The sequence below is a fragment of the Talpa europaea genome (assembly GCF_964194135.1).
Source record: "Talpa europaea genome assembly, chromosome: 4".
Classification (NCBI taxonomy): domain Eukaryota; kingdom Metazoa; phylum Chordata; class Mammalia; order Eulipotyphla; family Talpidae; genus Talpa; species Talpa europaea.
The window spans coordinates 59232215-59254733 of record NC_140070.1 but is presented as its reverse complement, the minus strand read 5'-3'; positions in this window follow the sequence as shown (position 1 = coordinate 59254733).

The following is a 22519-nucleotide window of genomic DNA, read 5'->3' as shown; positions in this document are numbered from 1 at the left end:
AAATTATTATAGTGCTTTACATAGAAGTTGATGCATGGATCTTGCAGGTAATAGGTATAATATACATATGTAGTAATGATGCAGAATCTTAAATGTATAAATAACTAATATTTTATATCTTGTATTTTTTAAGATTTTTAAAATATATTTATGCATATAAGAACTGGGATGTAGGCCATAGGTGGGGATGTGGGGGTCGAAAGGATTCACCAGAGGCAGAATGAGGAGTAGAACAGGCGGATATACTGAAACACATTGCTGAGAGGAGCAGCAGGCAAGACAGGAGAGTTCTGCTGCACCACATGTGTTAGCTCCCTGGCTGGGGATAGAACTTGTGCTTTAGTGGCTGGAAATAGCTTGATAATGTTGAGTCTTTAACCCCTGCAGAGTCAAGGAGGTCCTATATCTTATATTCTTATAGTATACACATTTCTATTCATTTTAGCCTTCAAATTCAAGAGTCCTGCTGCCAAGTTGTTTCATATTTTTTCTATTGGATGCACTAGAGGGGATGTATTCCCTATTTTTTTAGTTTAATGCAAATTTTGGCATGTTATTGCAGGTGAAATTTTATGCAATATCCCTTATTCAGTCAGTATCAACTGATATTTTTAAAACTAGCAATTTCTACAAATTACAAGGAGGTAATCAACTCAAAAATGAACTCCATACTATTTTTACTTATTAATATTAATCATATTTAAAACTTGTGTTGAAATATCATTCTTATTAAGGCACTTTGATGCTATTAAAATAAGAAGCTTGGGCCCTTTCTGTTAATTGCTCTTTATAGACTAGGGATCTACGTTTTCCAAAAAGTCACTTATTGAAATTTAATACCCAAAGTGGAGTATTTTATTCATGTTCAATATCTTCATAAGTTAGAGAAAGGGGTCATTACAAGATAATTAGGTGATGAGAGTGGATCACTGAACAAGTGATTCAAGTGGGCAACTTGAACCAAGGCACTCACTGGGAAATGACCATACTGGCATTATATTCTCAGACTTCCAATCTCTGCAATCGTGAAAAATAAATGTTTATTGTTTATTAGACACCTAGTCTATTATACTTTGCTATAGCAATCTGATTTGACACTTATTTCTTGTATGAAAGCTATTTAAATGGGGTCATATGACTGAAGAGTGCCAGCATATGTACAAACCAGCAAATTATAGAACTCAGTACAACTTACATCTCCCATTTCCTTTTCTAATTAAATATGAGAATACTACCTGGGTGTTGCTGAAATTGGATTCCAAGTATCTCTCTTCTGGCAAGATCTCTGTATGCCTTATTAAAAAAAAACAATAACCCTGACCAAATTCTGTGGAAAGAACAGAATGACAAGATCTTCAAGGCCTTAAAGTATAAAATCATCTGTCCTTGGACATGTCAATTATCAAATGCAATCCTTTCATTATATATATGACAATGAAGGGAAAGTTCCTAGGGTACTTAGAAAGTTGGGGACCACCATCAGTTTATAAAACCAGTAGCCAGACCCTGCCACAATAGAGACAATTACACTGAGTTCTATAATTTGCCAATTTGTGCACATGCTGGTACTCTTCAGTCTTATTAACCCATTGTCAAGAATAACAGAATCAGAAGAACTGGGATAGTAGATTTGGTTACCAGCTATCAAGAGTTTTAATAAGGTGATAAAAATTAGTGACACAGGATAAGCAAATAGAGTGATAGACTATAAAGATCCTGGAAATTAACAAACCCATGTATGTCAATGGATGAGAGATAGGACATTAAGAGTGAATGAGGAGGGCCTCCCCGGTGGCGCAGCGGTTGAGCGCTGGGTTGCGAAGCTGCCCGCAGCCTCTGGAGCCCCGGTTCGATCCCCAGCTGCTCCCCGGCCAACGGAGGAGGGTCCCACATGGCGCGCAGACCTCTCCTGCCGCCCGCTGCTCCCCTCAGCAGTGTACTTCGGTCCTTCTGCCTGTTCTGCTCCCCGCTCTGGCTGTAGTGAATTCTCTCACCCTCCCGTGATTCTGACTGTACCCAGTGCTTGTATAAATAAATAAATAAATCTTAAAAAAAAAAAGAGTGAATGAGTAAAAGGATGGTGAAGTGTAACAAAATAAACCATTACAAATACACTAATATGCCTCTTAGATAAAAGGACTATTAAGAAGTATATACAACAACAACTTTCTACCCTCTCCTAAATTGAAAGTAGAAAGTAGAACATAAATTTGTCCACCTTCCCTCATTCTAGCAGGAAGGACAAAAGTTAATCACTAACGACAGTCTACATCCTTATAAGCCCAGAGGAGACTCCAAAGGAATCTATATAACACATTTACTAACTGACCTTTATCTGCCAGTAATTTACCCCTGTGTTCTCCTTCCCATAATATGCCACCCCTCGAATTGCCACTTCAATTCCTATACCTTTGTCTTGTCACTTCTCTATCTGGGAACAGGTGAAACTGCCCTCATCCCATCTGTATTCTTCTGAGACAGATTGGACAAATTAAAATCAGACAGATTAGGGCCCCCCCCCCCCAGTGGCACAGGTGGTTAAGCGTCACACTGAGAAGCTGTCCGCAGCCTCAGCAGTGCCGGTTTAATCCCATCCGGCCAGCGAGTGTCCCACATGGCACGGCAAACCTCTCCTGTCATGCCCGCTGCTCCCCTCAGCAGTGTATTTCATCAGTCTGCCTGTTGCGTTCTCACTCTGTCTCTGGCGAATCCTCTTACCTTCCCGTGCATCTGGCCTATACCCTGGTTCTTGTATAAATAAATAAAAAAATAAATCTATAAAAAAAAGAAAGTACTTAAAAAAATCAGGCAGATTAGTAGGAGAGAAGACCAAAATTTAGTAACATATGTATGTATGGAGAATTTACATGTTGTGTAGGGAAACATATATCTACTAAACCCAAAACGTCTTTTGGACAAAAGTTTAATTTCATGGGACAGAGGACAGAAGAGCTGGAGCAGGACCAACCACCTACTGGAGTCTGTCCCCACTGGGGAGTTTCTAAGCTGACATTGGTGGGGAGGAGGGTCACCAATGCCAGAATTATAAGACTCAGAAGCAGCATCATGTGACAGTCACTGGAATGGATGGGATAATCAGGGTGATGAGGAGGCATGGGACCCAGAGATCACATGGGTTGGGAGAAAATGGGAAAATGGGAAAACTTTCTCTTATACCACAGAAAGTTCCAAAATCAAGGAGTCCCCAGAACCACTCTACACACCTGCCCTCCAAGAGGTTCCTGAAGTGCTCTGCCTTGCTACCTGACTCACAGTTGCTCCTAGGGATATGAACAGCCTGGTCTGCTGTGGTCTAGGAGTGTGGGTGTTCGCCCAGGAGGAGGATGAGTCCCTAAGAGAAAGACAAGACCCAGGGGATGGCCATTTATCCATGGCTTGCAGTGATGGAGAAGTGGGAGTGATTGGAGAGGGGGAGGGAGACATGAGGGAGTGGGGTTGTGGTACTTGGGTAGATTATAGATGGGAGGGCCACAACCTAAGGGGAACAAAAACTGTAGAACAATAAGCCACAATGTAAGAAAATAAAATTAAAAAAATCATAATATGAAAAAATAGGATCAGCTGTTTGATAAGCTAATAGAAACCTCACATTTAAAATGGTATCTCACTCTCTGTGTCACCTGTCATGTTTCAAGTTAATGTCCTTTTAAGACCCGAAACCATAAAATATATAGAAGAAAATACAGGTAAAACACTACAAGACATACATCACAGTAACATCTTTAAAGACTCATCACCCAAAGCAAAGAAAGTCAAGGAAAAGATAAACACCTGGGAGTACATCAAACTTAAAAGCTTCTATACAGCAAAAGAGACATTAATAAAAACAGAAAGATACCCCACTGATTGGGAAAAAAATCTTTGCACTCCATTCAACTGATAAGGGACTGATCACAAAGATATACAAAGAACTCACAAGGCTCAACAAAAACAAAATAAACAATCCAGTCAAGAAATGGGCAGAAGAACTTGAAGGACATTTAACCAAAGAGGAAATGAAAATGGCCAATAGGAATATGAAAAAATGTTCAACGTCCCTTATAATCAGGGAAATGCAAATCAAAACCACAATGAGATACCACCTTACACCAGTAAGAATGGCATATATCAAAAAAAAGAAGCATAACAAATGTTGGCAAGGACGTAGAGAAAAAGGAACTCTCCTGCACTGCTGGTAGGAATGCAAACTTGTCCAACCACTATGGAAAGCTGTCTGGAGGTTCCTCAGTCTACTAAAAATGGAGCTACCATATGACCCAGCAATTTCACTTCTAGGGATCAAAAGACCACCTGTACCCCCATGTTTATTGCAGCACTATTTACAATAGGTAAAACCTGGAAACAACCCAAATGCCAAAAAATTAGATGATTGGATCAAGAAGCTGTGGTATATATACACAATGGAATATTATTCAGCAATCAAAAAAGAGAAACTCATGTCATTCACAGCAACATGGATGGAGCTAGAAGGAATTATGCTCAGTGAAATAAGCCAGAAGGAAAAAAAAAAATCCGATGTTTTCACTTATAGCAGGAATATAGGGGAAACAAATAAGACATCAGTGTAAAAAAATAATAACAGTACAAAACACAACAAAGCAAAAACAGACAATTACAAATCAGAGACATACTGCAGGGGAGGAGGGAGAGGGGTCAGAGGGAGGGAGGGAGGAGCACAGGAGACCAGTGATGGTGCACAGGTCCTTGGGGAGGGAAGTTCTATGGGAACTCAACCTGAGGGGGTAGGGGAAGAAAATATTGTTTAAAAAAATAAAAATAAATAAATAAAAGATGATGCAGGTTGTTTTTTTTTTTTAAAGATTTATTTATTTATTTATTTATTTATTTATTTATGCATACACGAGCTGGGATGTAGGCCAGAGGTGCAGGATGGTGAGAGGATTCACTAGAATGGGGAGCAGAACAGGCAGATCCACTGAAATACATTGTTGAGGGGACCAGTGGGTGAGACAGGAGAGGTCTGCTGTGCCATGTGGGTAGCTCCCTGGCAGGCAGGGGATCGAACTCATACTGCAGAGGCTGCGGACAGTTTCATAGTGCTGTGCTTAATCTCTTGTGCCACAAGGGAGGGCCCTTGCTTTTGATAAGATATTTACCTATAGTAAAAGTAACATTTTATGAAGGAAAATAAGAGCAAATTGAAGAGAAATACTAGGATTAAAACAAAACAAAACAGGGCCTCCCCAGTGGTGCAGCTGTTGTGCGCTGGGTTGAGAAGCTGCCCGCAGCCTCTGCAGCGCTGGTTCTATCCCTGGCTGCTCCCCGGCCACCGCAGGACAGTCCTACGTGGCGCACAGACCTCTCCTGCCGCCTGCTGCTCCCCTCAGCAGTGTGCTTCGGTCCTTCTGCCTGCTCTGCTCCCCACTCTGGCTCTGGTGAATTCTCTTACCCTCCCGCTCTTCTGACTGTACCCAGTGCTTGTATAAATAAATAAACAAATAAATCTTTAAAACAAACAAACAAAAAAAAAAAGCGTGATAACAGAGATGAAGAATGCCTTAGACCATCCATTATCTTCAACACTAGCAAAGAATCTATGATTACTATGAATTATTTGTGTCATATCAAAGGATGTGTTTCCATATAAAATTCCATAAAGATGTGTACTGGAATCTCCTTATTTCCTTTCCATGGAGAAGGCAAAACTTAATCTGCATATTTTTGTCTATTGTGCCTTTCCCATTAATCTCTCTAACTGACCTTCCCATAAAATTGTTTTGTCTTATCTAAGCTATTTTAGTTACTCAGTCATTCAGGGTCTCTTCAACAAATACAGTTTGCATACACGTTATTACTAAAACTTCATTTTTTCCCTTTCAATCTGTCCATTGTTTGTTTGATAATTTGACAAAAGGGAAGAACCCAGAGAGAGACAAAGTGATTTCCATTATTCCCCAACAGTTGTAAGTTCTAAAGAATAATGAAGTGGACTAGGGATATTTCTTCTGTACTTTAGGTCTTGGGATACAAAGGACAGAGAGGAAGCTACCTCAAATGACAGAGAAAGAGATGGTGGCCTCATCCTTTAAGAGTAAGGTGATATTCTCAGATAAAGAAGACATACTCATGATAAACCTGCACTTGAACAATACCTGTCCCAACAGATTACATTCTTCTAGGTGGTACAAAGGTGATTCTCTGATTTAGAAAAAAGGGAAAATGCTAATAATCTCCTGGTGCCTTCACTGTTCTTCAAATATTATGCTTTCTTTAAGTTGTAACAGTAAACTTCCAAAGGCATAGGGTTTTGATTCACCTTTTGTTCATATCAAGTTGTCACTTATTTGAAAAGACCTGTTCTTGGCATTTTGTAAGAAGTTTTTTGACTCTTTGAGGGAGACAAACTCCACATTCACAAAATCATTGTTCTTTGCAAAAATGACACCATCCACTTGAGATACTCTGTTCTGAGTATTCCTGTGTATGTATAATACACATACCAGCTTCTTATTCTTCTCTTATTAATCTCTAGTTAATTACTCTAAATTACATGGAAAACCTGAGTAGAGAAAAAAAATTCCTTCTTTACAGTAGACTGTTAGACAAATGAACAATTGTTTATCCATATAAAGAAACACCCATTAAAAGAAATTCAATCCATTTTACAGCTTTTCAAAAAAACATAGAACAATTTATAAACTTCAGATAAGAAAGATTTATATTAGACAAAAAGCACTGATCTTAAAGAATGTCGATATATTTGCTACCCTTTAAAAGTTTTGTGCCAAAGGAAACTATAAACAAAGTGAAAATAAGTCATAGACTGAGAGAAGATACTTGCAGCACACAAGTTCTGAACAGGAGTACTAACCTTCCAATTAAAATACAAAAAGCATATTGTGTGAACAAAAACATGTCATCAAAAATTGTGTATACAAGATTGATTTTATTGAAGGGGTCCTGAAAACTGGGTGAAGGTTGCTTCTTTGTGAGACATAGTTACATGAGTAAAAGGAAAATTTCCTTTAAGGAAGTCTTTGCTACAGACGAGACTCTTATCTATGGAGAATACAACTAAATCTGTCTAATACTCAAACATTTTGTTTCCTGTACTTTACCTGCCAACCCTCCAAACTGACTTACCCTTCTGTCTTTCCACCTTCCCCCACCCCAACACTTTCTGCCTTCAGCTGGGGTATTTTAAGATGTTGACTGAAGCTGAGTGAATGTTTTTTTCTGGGATTTAAACAAAAACACTACACACCTATTAGAATGCCTGAACTCCATAACTCTGATACCAAATTCTGATGAAGATATGAGCAATAAAAACTTTTGTACAATGTCAGTGGTGATACAAATTGGTACAGTCACTTTGGAGGACAAAGTCCCACTCCTGGACTGGATACCCAAATAATTTGAAAGCTTATATCCTCTTTGATGGCACAGGACTTCTGAAAGTCATGTTAATTCCTAAGTGATAGGAGTAATTGGAAAAATCTTCATTCTACAAGATAACTCTGGATGAGCTTCTGGATGACTCTTCAATGGGGGTTGGTCACCACAAAAAAATCAAGGCATAAAGAGAAGCTTAGCAATTTCAAGCTCCATACACCAGTACTCCAAGAGGGACTAGAAATAGAGCGAAGAGAGGATAGAAATAGAGTCAACTGTTCATGCCTAGGTGATAAGCAATAAAAATTCTCAATTCTCAAGGTAGGGGATTCAAAGAACTTTCAAATATGAGGAGGGTGATGCACCCCAGTTCCATGGGGACCATCTCAGACCTCCCTATGCCTCTCTTCATGTAACTAACTGTTCATTCATACCCTTCATCATATCTAATAAGCTGGTAAAAATGTTTTCCTAAATTCTGTAAACCATTTTTTCCAGCAACTTTCCATGTTTTTATTCATTTTCTCATTGCTTGTACGCCTAATGTTTCAAAATTCAACCAACAATAAGCTTATTAAGATCAAGATCTGTTCAAAATCTCTTTATAAGTTTATCTTTTAAAAATATTTAATGGTAGGTCCTCCCCTGGTGGCGCAGCAGTTGAGCTCTGGGCTGTGAAGCTGCCCGCAGCCTCTGCAGTGCCGGTTCCATCCCTGGCTGCCCTCGAGGGTCCCACATGGCGCGACAGACCTCTCCTACCATGCCCGCTGCTCCCCCAGCAGTGTATTTCGTCAGTCTGCCTGTTCTGTTCCCTGCTCTGGTTCTGGTGAATTCTCTCACCCTCCTGTGCTTCTGACTGTACCCAGTGCTTGTACAAATAAATAAATAAATCTTTAAAAAATATTAATGGTAAATGGAGTAATATGGCTCTCTTTTTTAAATAAAAAAGAAAAACCCATGAGTCAAATTGTTTCAACTGTAAGTATTTCAATATAACATAACCATAATGCCATTATTATACACAAACATTAACAATTACTGAATTACCAAATACCCAGTCTTTTTCTTTTCAGATTTTATTTATTTTTTTTATTTTTTTTTAATAGAGGCGTGTTTTATTTATTTATTTGTTTGTTTGTTTTGTTTATACATGTACTGGGTACAGTCAGAAGCGCGGGAGGGTGAGAGAATTCACCAGAGCCAGAGCGGGGAGCAGAGCAGGCAGAAGGACCAAAGTACACTGCTGAGGGGAGCAGCGGGCGGCAGGAGAGGTCTGCGCGCCATGTGGGACCCGCCTCTGGTGGCCGGAGAGCAGCTGGGGATCGAACCGGCGCCACAGAGGCCGCGGGCAGCTTCACAACCCAGCGCTCAACCGCTGTGCCACCAGGGAGGCCCTCTTTTCAGATTTTAAATTGACTTATAAACACCATATTTTTTTTTGTTTGCTTTGTTCTGTTTTAGAATTTGTTTGCACAGGAATTATGTCTTTTGAAATAGTTCATCTATCTTACCTCTTCTGAGCTATAGATTTTCCTCTATTTTTTCTTTCAATTTTATATGTATGTATACACACACATTTTATTTTACATCATTGTTCATTTTTGTGCAATGTTTGATTTCCCCTCTCAGGTGTAGTCCCCATAAAATTACCGCCACCAATTTACCTGTGAACCATCACCCTAGTCCCTTGTGCTCTTCACACCCCCTGCCCCCTGTTTTGATCCCTTTCTTTCCCCTCCCCTGAAGAATGTCTCTGATTTATAGTTGCCTGCTAGTTTTGTTTTCTTTTTTATTTATTATTATTTTTTCCTGATCCTTATTTGACTCCCCTATTCTCTTCCTTAAGAAAAACTATCCAATATTTTTCTTTTTCCCTCTGACTTATTTCACTGAGCATACTCTCTTCTAGTTCCATCCAAGTTGCTGCATGAGTTTAACCACTTTAGCAAATAATTGAATCCAAGGAGAAGGAAATATTAGGAGTCTCCAATTTGAAACTTATTGGAAAAAAGTTGTAGGTAACCAGGGGACCTACTGCTTGTAATTGACTTCCATGAGTCTGTGTCCTTAGCCTGTGGGATCTGATATTACCTCCAAATAGGTAGTGTCAGAATTGTTCTAAATTATAAAACACCAAGTTTATATCACAGATCATTTCTTGGTGTTGAAAAAGTACCATACAGAGTATCAGAAGTGTTCATAGTGTGGTAGCAGTAGGCAAATAAAGGAGAAACACACAGAAGGAAGATGAACTTTTTTCTACACACAACCACTTATCCTCCAGTAATGGATAAACAATGGCATATCAAGATAATAAAATATTATCCAGCATTAAGAAGAAATAAGTATTAAGCTGTGAAAATGTTAGTGTGCAGAACTGAGGGGTACCCTGGAGCTCCCAAACTTGCATGCACTAAGGAGGTTTTGTCATTTGCTGCATAAAGACAAAGCACACTCTAAATATATGACCTTAAATAGAAAATAACCTCCATAGAATTAGTGCACACAGAAAGAAGAAGAAAAGAAAGGATAATGGTTTTCTAATGAAACACCCCGTTACCCATCCCCTCATGGCCAAATGCCCAGCCAAATAAGGTAGGCCCAACTCAGGGCCACTGAAGCCCAAAAACTTGCCACAAGTTTAAGGCACTGTCTGATGGGGAACCATCAGAAAGGGGCAGAAGGGGCCAGGGAAGTTTGGGATGAAAGGAACAAAATCAAAGTACAAATGAAGATGATTTGACTGCCATTGTGAACCTCCCCATGGGTCTTTCACCCATGTGTCTTCCACATGTCTCCTTCCATGTCCCCCAAGTCACTGGTGGAAGTTCAAAGCAGAGAAGCATGTGAGTCCTTCTACATTTGTCTCTCTGCTCCATGTGTCTCCTCCTGTGTCTTCTCTTCCAAGTCTTCTCAAGGCCATTCTTCCAGTCCCCTCACCTGACAGCTCCACTCTTCATTAAAAGGGCCAAGGAACATGAACTACCCCTTTTTTGGGAGATTACACAGTTATAGAAAGACATGGAAGAAACTTAAATGCATAATACTAAGTGATTAAATGCACGTTACTAACTGAAAAAAGGCAATCTGAAAAAGATTACATAAGATTCTATCTAGTTTACATTTTGAAAAAGTTAAAACTATAGAGATGGTGAAAAGATCAGTGGTTGCCTAGGTTTGGATGGGTGTGGGGTGACTGGAGGTGGGGGTCAGGCATGAATAGTCTGAGCACAGAGGACTGTTAGTTGCTATAGTACATTAGTTCAAACCCATAGAATGTGCAGCACCAACAGTGAACCCTCATGTAAACAACAGATGTGGGTGACTATGGTGTGTCATTGTGTGTTTATCAACTGTGAAAAATGCATCACTCTGGTAGGAGTTTTTGTTGTTGTTTTTGTTTGTTTGTTTGTTTGTTTTTCAAAGATCCATCCATCTACTGGGGATCTGGGGTACAGGCCAAGATGTGTGGGAGGGTAAGAGGATTCACCAGAGACCGAGCAGGGAGCAGAACAGGCAGACAACAGAAATACACTGCTGAGGGGAGCAGCGGGTGAGACAAAGATGTCTGCTGCACCATGTGGGCATCTCTGCTTCAGCGGGGATCAAACTGGCACTGCAGAGGCTGCCGACAGCCCCACAGCTCTGTGCTCAACCACCTGTTTCACCAGGGAGGCCAGGTAGGGGTTGTTTTTAATGAGGGGAGTTATACATGTTTGGAGGCAGGGGATTATGGGAAATCTCTGGACCTGCTGCTAAGTGTTGCTCTGTATCTAAAACTGCTCTGTCACATCTGTTCACATTGTAGTGACTCTGACTGATGGGAAGTTTCAGGCAATCGAGATAGTGACAAGTTATCAATTAAGAAGCAACTGCTTGTATATGAAGATGGACATTCAAAATCCAAGGACATAAAATCTTGACTGTTCAAAGAGGTCTCACCTATGGCAAATTTAATACTGCTCTGATAATATGCCTCTGATAAGTGGTATAAATATATGGGCATTGACTTTGAGGTAGTTTGAGGTGCACATGAGCATCAAAACCATAGGCTTCTCCAGACTTTCAGCATGAGCCACTAAAGTCCTTTGCCCTGAGAACCGGCATTTCTCTCCCTGCAGACTGGCTGATATAGGGTACCCTACAGGCTGGATTCTACCCATTCTGCTTTGCCAGTCATCCAAACTTTGCAAAGAAGTTCATTACCTTCCCCATTTTTCTGCCAATTTATTTGTGTGCTTATATTATTACAATCTGGAGTCCTCACCCTCAATAAATTCACATTGTGGTTAAATATATTTAGCTTGAGTCATAAATGAACCTTCCCACTCCACAGAAGTTAGTACTATAACAGTTCCAAACCTAGTAACATATGTTTGAAAGTGGTAGTCTTTCAATATATACATATATAATATTACAATATACATGTAATTGTGTATATTAACATATATGTTTATATGATAATATACATATAATCATGTGCATTACACAATATATATACCTATTGTGTGTTTATACATATATGTGTGAATATATATACCATAATTTTAAAAAATATTTATTTATATGTGCATGCATATATATGTATATATATGTATATTTTTACATCATTGTTCATTTTTGTGCAATGTTTGATTTTTCCTCTCAAGTGTAGTCCTCATAAAATTCTCACCAAGTCACCTATGAACCATCACGATAGTCTCTTCCCACCCCTGTTTTAATCCTTCTCCTTCCCCCTCCCTTGCTGAATGTCTCCAATTCATAGTTGCCTGGTAGTTTTATACTGTTGCTGGCAAAAGTGAAAGCAATCTGGCAATAACAGGTGTTTCAGAATCAGAAATTTTCAGATACTCCTAGTAATAATGTTAAGTAGTCCGAATACTTTGGAGATCAGTTCAGTAATACATAATAAATATATTATATGACACAGAATTTTTCCTCTGGACCTATGCCATAGAGAAATTCCTATATGACTAATAAAGATCCAGGTATAAGAATGATAATTGTGATATGATTCATAATGGCCAATACTAGAAGCAAGCAAACTTTATATCAATCAGAAAAATTATAACTATTGTACCCTCATCTAATGATAGTATATAGCTTTTAGGGCCTCCCTGGTGGCCTAAGGTTAAATCTCAGCACTATCACTGCCAGGGCCTGATTCTATCCACAGCCAGTGAGCTAACGCACATATAGCACAGCAAACAGCTCCTGTCCCACCTGCTGGTTCTTTATCAGTGTATTTCAGTGGATCTGCCTGTTCTGCTTCCCAGTCTGTCTCTAGTGAATTCTCTCAACACCTGTACTTCTAGCCTATACCCCAGTTCTTCTACAAAAAAAAAAAATAAAAAAATGTAGTTTTTAAAATAGAGTGTACATACTTGTGAGTGTACTGCATTAATATATCACTTAAAAAAATCAAGTCCAAATATAACTTATGGAATGTCAATATTTATATACATTTATATTAATTTTATAGCCTTCCACTGTAGCATATAATTAAAACAATGTATTAGTGTTACAAAAAATTGAACAAAATAAGATTTTTAAGATATTGTTTAAGTGGATATATTTTCATTGAATTTAATATATATATATATATGAGTTGAATCTTTACAGTCCCATTGTCAGAGATATAAAATCATTTATAAAATTATATAAATAAGGGCATCCCCGGTGGCACAACGGTTGAGCACTGGGCTGCGAAGCTGCCTGCAGCCTCTGCAGCACTGGTTCGATCCCCGGCCACTGGTATGGGTCCCACATGGCACACAGACCTCTCCTGCTGCACCCGCTGCTCCCCTCAGCAGTGTCCTCCGTCTGTCTGCCTTCTCTGCTCCTGCTCTGGCTCTGGTGAATTATCTCACCCTCCCATGCTTCTGACTGTATCCAGTGCTTATATAAATAAATAAATAAATAAATAAATAAATAAATAAATAAATTTTTAAAAAAGAAATATATAAATAATAAAATAACAGAAGAGCCCAAGTCTAATGAAAGAGATAAATCTACAAATACTCAAAGCCAAACAAACTTCATAACTTACAAACACAAACCAAACAACCTTGATAACTTACAGAAAAAAAACAACTCCATACTAACTAGAATTTAACTTTGATAAAATCAGTTGACATAATGAATTAAAATAAAATATGGAAAACTTCACTAAGGTTGTTTTTGTACCAATTTACTTTCTTTGAGTGGGATATTTCTACCACTGACCTTATCAGAATTTATGGCAAAAGCAAACCTATTATTTTCCTATCCTTCAGCTTTTCAATACAAGTATGTATTTAATCTGCTTCTATGGTTTTTTTAAAGATTTATTTATTTATGCATATAAGAGCTGGGGTACAGGCCAAGGTCCAGGGGGTGAGAGGATTCACTAGAGTCAGAGTGGGGAACAGAACAGGCAGACTGACTGAAACACACTGCTGAGGGGAGCAGCAGGCTTAACTCCTTGCACCACCAAGGAAGCCCAAGCTTCGATGATTTTAATTTTATTTGTTGCAGAACACAATAACTTGTTTTTCACAAAATGTAGGCTATTGTGTGTGTGTTGGAATTCTCTTCTTTTGAATTCTAGAAGTATAGTTATTTAAAAATTAACAGTAATATCATAAACTAAAAAATATGAGCCAAAATAAGTTAGTGAACTTTTTTCTTTATTAACTTCTCCAATTATTTCTCCCCAGTGGTGCAGCGGGTTGAGCACCATGCTGTGAAGCTATCTGCAGCCTCTGCAGTGTGGTTTCAATTAATTCCCAGCTGGCCAGGGACAAACCCACATGGTGCAGCAGATCTCTCCTGCCTCACCCACTGCTCCCCTCAGCAATGTGTTTCTGTCCATCTGCCTGTTCTGCTCCCCAATCTGTCTCTGATGAATTCTTTCACCCTCTTCACCTCTGACTATACCCCAGTTTTTGTATAAATAAGTAAATCATAAAAAAAAAAAAGAAAAAGAAATACCGGATGGTCTCAATCTAGCAGGAATCTAGAAAACCTAAATAAGGGACCAGGGAAAAGAATAACTATAAGAAAGAAAAAATAAAAAAATCAGCAAACAACTATGAACCAGAGACACTCTATGGGGGGGGAGAGGGGGAGGAGGGACTGGGGTCAAAATAAGGGGGTTACAATTGTATGGGGAATGTAAAAATAAAATTTAAAAAAAAGAAAAAGAAACTTTGGAATGAGTCATTTTAATCATGAAACAAAAGTTATATGCACGTTTTTCTCATGGAATGTAACAAAGGATTATAATCTGAAAATTATTTTACTGTCAAACTTCAAAATTAGCCTCTTGCATATGTATTGTCAGGTCCACAGAAATATACTACATCAGGTCCACAGGAATATACTACACATCTGGGTTCTTTTCCTGGGTAGGTGAACATTAGATGGGTTACCAAAGGAAAGATCAGTTTAATAACATACATACGGAGAATTTGCATGGTTGTAAATTCTAAAGAATGTACTTGTCCCAGATATTTACTTTGTGTTTACTGAGGCATCAAAGAGGGAAAAAGTGAGAGATTTTATGTAACAAGAAACAGCAAACCTCACCTTTATTTGAACAGTAAAGATGAGGTTTACTGATAGCACATGTTCAATGATAAACCTACAACTGATTATACCCTCCCAAACTACATTCATTTAGGTTATAAAAGGGGAGATCAATGATTGCTTCTTTGATTAGGAACAGGGCAAATGGCTAGGACAATGACAAACCTCTTCTTAACTTCTAGGGTTGCCATTGCATTCTTTTAGTAATGGTAATAGACTTCCAGATGTACATATGGTCTCAAACAACCTTTAGTTCCTTATACCAAAGTGACATTTATTGGAGAAGACCTACACTGAGTAAATTGAGGAAAAACCTGACACTTTAGGGAGACAGCCCCCACGATATGCATTTCTCAGGATAAATGAGTTAGTTATATTGATGTGATTGGGAGGCATTTATAAGGGAACAGCTCACATACAGTTGCACATTTACACCTGATAATTACAGAGAATTTTACAGTTTTGAAATTGCCTTCACATTTATTATCACATTATGTCCATAAAATAATTCTGTAAGATCACAAATGCAGTGTTTTTAATTTCACAGATGAGGAAACTGACTTTATGGTTTTATGACCTTGGAAGATCATCTAGCTAATAGATAGCAGAAACTATTCTGATTCTAAATGTAGAACTTCTTTTCTGTCTTTGGGTGACCTGTTTTATTATAGGGAGCATAAAAAGGAAAATCCTAGCATAACATATTATTTCTTTAAAGTCTTTGGTAGATCTCATTACTAAATTAAGAAAGGGAGAACTGGAGTAAATATTGTCTTCTAGAGTTGGAGAGAAGATAGATAATTCATGTGTAAATATTTAGATGATAGTAGAAATTCAATAAATATGTGGTAAGTATTACACATCCCATTGCCCAGCTTATTAGGATAATGCAAACCACAGCTGACCCTTAAACAACTTGGATTTGAACTGTGTGGATTCGGTCATATGCCAACAGATAGCAAGTTAGAAGACTCAACAGAAGATGTGTTAATGGAGATTAGGGCTTATGAACCAGCACTGATGGCAAAGAAGAATTTTTTAACTCTTGGCTGATTGGGGTTGGGGTGGTGGTGGTTTTGGTGCTGGTAACTATTATTGTTCAGCTGTAGTATCCTAACACTCATCCTGGTGCAGGGTGAGGTTTTCCTCGTGTGCCCAAGAGGCACCCAAGTCTTCCCCTTCTGTCTGGAGGATTATACAAGTGACCTAGGCTACTGGGATGTGAGTTTGTTGATATTGTGGTAGGGTTGGGGCACAGATCTGGAACCTGGATGACTCCTTAGTGTGAAAAGCACACTGACTTCAGAGTTCAAATTAAAATGACTTTTGTCTTTCCTACAGGAGGTTGGGTAGAGTTCTGTCTCTGACACGTTGTTATTCTCATACTTCCTGCATGATTCCTAATCAGTTCTCTTTTCTTGACCTAGACTCTTTGACCTGGTCTTCAGGAGCAGGGGGATAATCTATGTATGAAATTCAAATTGTTTAGATACTGAGACCAGTGAGTTTTGACAATGGTAACAACTAGTAACCCCTAACATTCCATGCTTACCGTGTGGCAGGTGCTATTGTAACATATATGTATGTAATTTCACTTAAGTCATATAGCAAATTATTTTATATATTAATACACTAAGGCATCACACAAAGGTTAAATAACCTGGCCAAAATTATCCATTATAAACTTACAAATCAAACGTCTGAACTTAAAGGGTTGGGTTCAAGAGTTTGCACTAATAACCAGTAGGCTATGAGCCTTTCAATAGTGTAGCTTGATAGTGACTGTTGTAAATCCTTTAAGCCTAGCTGTTATGGGTGGTGGTTAACAGTGGTAATGAGGTGATTAAAGATGTTTTTAGAACATAAAAGGTGTCTATGAGTACAGAATGGGAGAAAATCCACCATAAAATATTTTAATAGAGTATCTCTCAGTAAAGGACATTAACCTTTTTTTAATTTATTTATTTTATTTTTTTAGACCTCTGAATTTTAATACAACAAGAGTACAAAAAATTCACTGATACAATTTCAGTTCCCACATAACCTTTTAGAAGCTAAACATTTTCCAACACTAGCTCAGTATCTAGGAAGAAAATGCACTATCATCAGAAAATATTTTTTTAAATTATTTTTTACTTTTTTATATCATTGTTCATTTTTAAACAGTATTTGATTCCCCCACCCTTCAGGTATAGTCCCCATAGAGTTTCCTTCACCAATGCACCCTGCACCATCACCACAGTCCCCTGTGCTCCCTCCTTCCTCTGATCCCTCTCCCTCCTCCTCCCCTGCAGTATGTCTCTGATTTGTAATTGTCTGTTTTTGCTTTGTTGTGTTTTGTACTGTTATTATTTTTTTACACTGATGTCTTATTTGTTTCCCCTATATTCCTGCTATAAGTGAAACCATCAGATATTTTTTTTTTCCTTTTGGCTTATTTCACTGAGCATAATTCCTTCTAGCTCCATCCATGTTGCTGTGAATGACATGAGTTTCTCTTTTTTGATTGCTGAATAATATTCCATTGTGTATATATACCACAGCTTCTTGATCCAATCATCTAATTTTTTGGCATTTGGGTTGTTTCCAGGTTTTACCTATTGTAAATAGTGCTGCAATAAACATGGGGGTACAGGTGGTCTTTTGATCCCTAGAAGTGAAATTGCTGGGTCATATGGTAGCTCCATTTTTAGTAGACTGAGGAACCTCCAGACAGCTTTCCATAGTGGTTGGACAAGTTTGCATTCCCACCAGCAGTGCAGGAGAGTTCCTTTTTCTCTACGTCCTTGCCAACATTTGTTATGCTTCTTTTTTTTTGATATATGCCATTCTTACTGGTGTAAGGTGGTATCTCATTGTGGTTTTGATTTGCATTTCCCTGATTATAAGGGATGTTGAACATTTTTTCATATTCCTATTGGCCATTTTCATTTCCTCTTTGGTTAAATGTCCTTCAAGTTCTTCTGCCCATTTCTTGACTGGATTGTTTATTTTGTTTTTGTTGAGCCTTGTGAGTTCTTTGTATATCTTTGTGATCAGTCCCTTATCAGTTGAATGGAGTGCAAAGATTTTTTTCCCAATCAGTGGGGTATCTTTCTGTTTTTATTAATGTCTCTTTTGCTGTATAGAAGCTTTTAAGTTTGATGTACTCCCAGGTGTTTATCTTTTCCTTGACTTTCTTTGCTTTGGGTGATGAGTCTTTAAAGATGTTACTGTGATGTATGTCTTGTAGTGTTTTACCTGTATTTTCTTCTATATATTTTATGGTTTCGGGTCTTAAAAGGACATTAACTTGAAACATGACAGGTGACACAGAGAGTGAGATACCATTTTAAATGTGAGGTTTCCATTAGCTTATCAAACAGCTGATCCTATTTTTTCATATTATGATTTTTTTAATTTTATTTTCTTACATTGTGGCTTATTGTTCTACAGTTTTTGTTCCCCTTAGGTTGTGGCCCTCCCATCTATAATCTACCCAAGTACCACAACCCCACTCCCTCATGTCTCCCTCCCCCTCTCCAATCACTCCCACTTCTCCATCACTGCAAGCCATGGATAAATGGCCATCCCCTGGGTCTTGTCTTTCTCTTAGGGACTCATCCTCCTCCTGGGCGAACACCCACACTCCTAGACCACAGCAGACCAGGCTGTTCATATCCCTAGGAGCAACTGTGAGTCAGGTAGCAAGGCAGAGCACTTCAGGAACCTCTTGGAGGGCAGGTGTGTAGAGTGGTTCTGGGGACTCCTTGATTTTGGAACTTTCTGTGGTATAAGAGAAAGTTTTCCCATTTTCCCATTTTCTCCCAACTCATGTGATCTCTGGGTCCCATGCCTCCTCATCACATTGATTGTCCCATCCATTCCAGTGACTGTCACATGATGCTACATCTGAGTCTTATAATTCTGGCATTGGTGACCCTCCTCCCCACCAATGTCAGCTTAGAAGCTCCCCAGTGGGGACAGACTGCAATATGTGGTTGGTCCAGCTCCTCTATCTCCTGTTGTACCCCAGGTTCACATTTACATTTCTCATGTTTTCTCTCCCATTTGAAAAAATAGGACACCTCGCTCACATTGCATGCATCTCTGGACCAGGGCTTTGGTTCCCCAGTGTCCAGAGATATTGTAGGTGGAGCTCATGTAATAGGTCACACACCAGCTTGTCTCATGTTTTTATATCTTATGGTTCCCACCATGCTCTGTTTGGGTCTGCCCTAGGCACTGACTCTCCAGGGATTTGATTTGTCCCTTTTGTCTCCTGAAAGTCTGAGGCAGGAGTGCCTGATTACAGGTGTCTTACCCCAATATAAATGCAGATTGAAGTGGGAGTCAGAACAGAGAAGGGCCCCCCTTTACCCCAGCTCCCATGCTCCACCTTTGGCTTAGGCCTCACAGGGGTGTGCCCTGGTCCCCTGTCCAGGACCTAGGCCAAGTTGGGGTGCTCAGATTGTACCTCTGGCCTGACTGTGACTAGAATCAAGCCAGACCACATGGAGGTAGAAGGCGGCTCCCCCTCGTCCTAGACACCGACACCCTGATACCCTAGTGGCACAGTGCTCATCCAGCCCTCCCCCCTGTCCATGGTTTAGAACATGCAGGGGTGTGCTGGGGTCCACTGCCCAGAGCACAGGATGTGTTGGAGTGCCCAGCTTTTCATACATTATAATTTTTAAGAGATTTGCATTCAAACCACATATATGTGAATTTTCCATCTTATGGTATTTAAACAACAAATACTTTATTTCCATAAAGTCAAAATAAACTAGTAAATTTTAGAAAAAGCCACAACTTGATTTGTCTAATTTTAATAGTGTATTAACACTTGTGAGTACTCACATTCATGGGGGCAGCTTTCTTTCCCTTTCTTTTATGTGATATATAATAGCTCTCTAAGAATATTTGTTTTTATTTTCTGGAAGATAAATATTCAATTAACTGTCTTTTTTTTTTAGATATTTTCCTATTTTTTTAATGTTAATTTACAGTTGTGTGTGTAGCTGAGGTGTTCTTTCTGAGCTAAATTCTGAATTATCAAATGGATTTTATATTGTACTATGTCCTAGGCTGTGGGTTTAAATGTGTCTCAGAGATAACACATAGATCAATTCATTAACAGTCAATTGCATTTGTAATAATTGCATTACTGTTTGGGTGTCTAGAGTTGTCCTGAAGGACAAGAGCCATCTTGTTAGCCATCTATATGTTTCAAGCATTATCAAAGGAATGACCAGTGTGGAATGTAGATTAGAAAGGGATGAATTGGTTGCACCAAATTAGTACTTCACTTCCATTCTGCTGTATACAATAGTATTTCATATATCAGAGTCACTCTTCAAAATAATTCTTCTTGTCACTTTCATTACCACTGCTATTCCTTTAATTGATAACTGACCACTGATATATTTTTTAATATAATGTTTTTTTTTTTATATTTAGTTATTTATATAAGAGCTGGGGTATAGGCCAGAGGCACAGGAGGGTGAGAGAATTCGCCTGGAACAGAGAAGGGAGCAGAACAGGCAGACGGACCAAAACACACTGCTGAGGGGAGCAGCGGGTGTGGCAGGAAAGGTCTGCCACGCCATGTGGGAATCTCCCTGGCTGCCTGGCAATCGAACCGGCCCTGCAGAGGCTGTGGACAGCTTCACAGTGCAGCTCTCAACAGGCTGCGCCACCAGGGAGGCCCACTGACTATTGATTGTCAATAAGAAAATGCATGTTCCTTAAAGTCATATTTTTTTCTTTGCCTTTTCAAGACTTTCCCCTGGTTGACATTTTATGCTCATATCTTCTTTTCTTCCCTCCATTTCAGATTTACTGTTTTCTCTTCAGGCAAATGATTCTCAGTATCATTAATAAGTCAGTGAGGATTGAAAATATCCCCAATGCACCCCCAAGATAAATAGAATTTGAAATTTTGAAAGGATTTCTTGGTCATGTGTGACCAATTACATAATTGGTCTAATTACATAATTATTTTTTGAATTATTTCTTAATCATTTCATGCTTTTTGCTAATGCTACTAACTCATTCTCTAGCTTATTAAATTATATTATAATTTAGATTTTAAGCACTTCTTGTTAAAGTTGATTTAGCCATTAAATGTTATTTTTTCTTTCAATCTTACAATCATAGAGAATAAAAGAAGTGTCCCAAATTGTATGTTCTTATCAGCATAATGAAGCATTCATATTAGTTAGGAGTTTTAGTTGCAAACACCAGAATTTACTCTGACAAATTTAAGGAGAAAAAATGATTTACTAAAAGATATTAGGAACTTCAGAGAAACTTCATATGGGTTGGAGAGACAAAGATTCACAACTAGTATCCAGGAGCAATGCCCATAATCAGGCTCATAATTGGCCTCATAAAGAAACCTCACTGGTGACACAGCCAGAATAGAGAAGCAAAGACAAAGAACATGACTTTTTTTTTTTTTAAGATTTATTTATTTATTTATACAAGCACTGGGTACAGTCAGAAGTGTGGGAGGGTGAGAGAATTCACCAGAGCCAGAGCGGGGAGCAGAGCAGGCAGAAGGACCGAAGTGCACTGCTGAGGGGAGCAGCGGGCAGCAGGAGAGGTCTGCGCGCCATGTGGGACCCTCCTCCTGTGGCCGGGGAGCTGCCGGGGATTGAACCGTGGCTGCAGAGTCTGTGGGCAGCTTCGCAACCCAGTGTTCAACTGCTGCACCACTGGGGAGGCCCAAGGAACATGACTTTTATAAAACTATTACTACAATGATATGGATGTCACTCCTTTCTTTAGGAGGTCTACTGGTACTAACAGAATGGAAGCTTTCCGTGTGGCTGGCATTGTATTGATTATACGTAAGTGGGTTGTGCATGAGCTTGTCTGATTAGTGTGATTGAGGTCACATTTCTGAAAATTTGCTATTGGGGAACTAGAGAATTTGGGTATTGCCTTTTCACATTAGGAAAGAGATAGTTGTTGAGGAGGGGAAGAAATTTCTTCCAACTCCTCTAAGTTTTATAGTTTGTCAAACAATCACATTAATGTCAAACAGATTAATAGGAAAAAATACAAATTTTATCACACAGGCATAGAGAATTTACATAGATATGGATTCTAGAGCCAAAGGGTCAAAATTGGGGATTTACATCCTCGGTTAAGGAATACTATAAGGATCTGGAGCTTCAAAGAGAAAGAAAGGTCTCATATGATGAGAAGAGGGTGACTCAATGATGAAGACCATATGGTCCCTACTATGCAGCTAGGTTTCTCCAATAGAAAAGTTATTTCTAATAAAAATCCCAATTCTGGGTAATACTCCCATTTTTCATTCTTTTAGGAAATGGAGTGGTAAAAGATTCTCATGTGCTTTCTGGGCCTCAGTTGACCTAAGCTTGAAGTAGTCCACATGGAAATGTGGCATATCTAGGAAAAGCCTGTTCTTCACATCTTGGGGAAGCCTGTTCCTCACACTCAATGTGGAAATGACCCCACATAAGTACAAAGACCATTCAGTATTCAAAATATTCAAAAACTATTGACAGTCACAAAAATGATTAATTTATACCAAGAAGAGATATACAGAACAAAATGTATAATT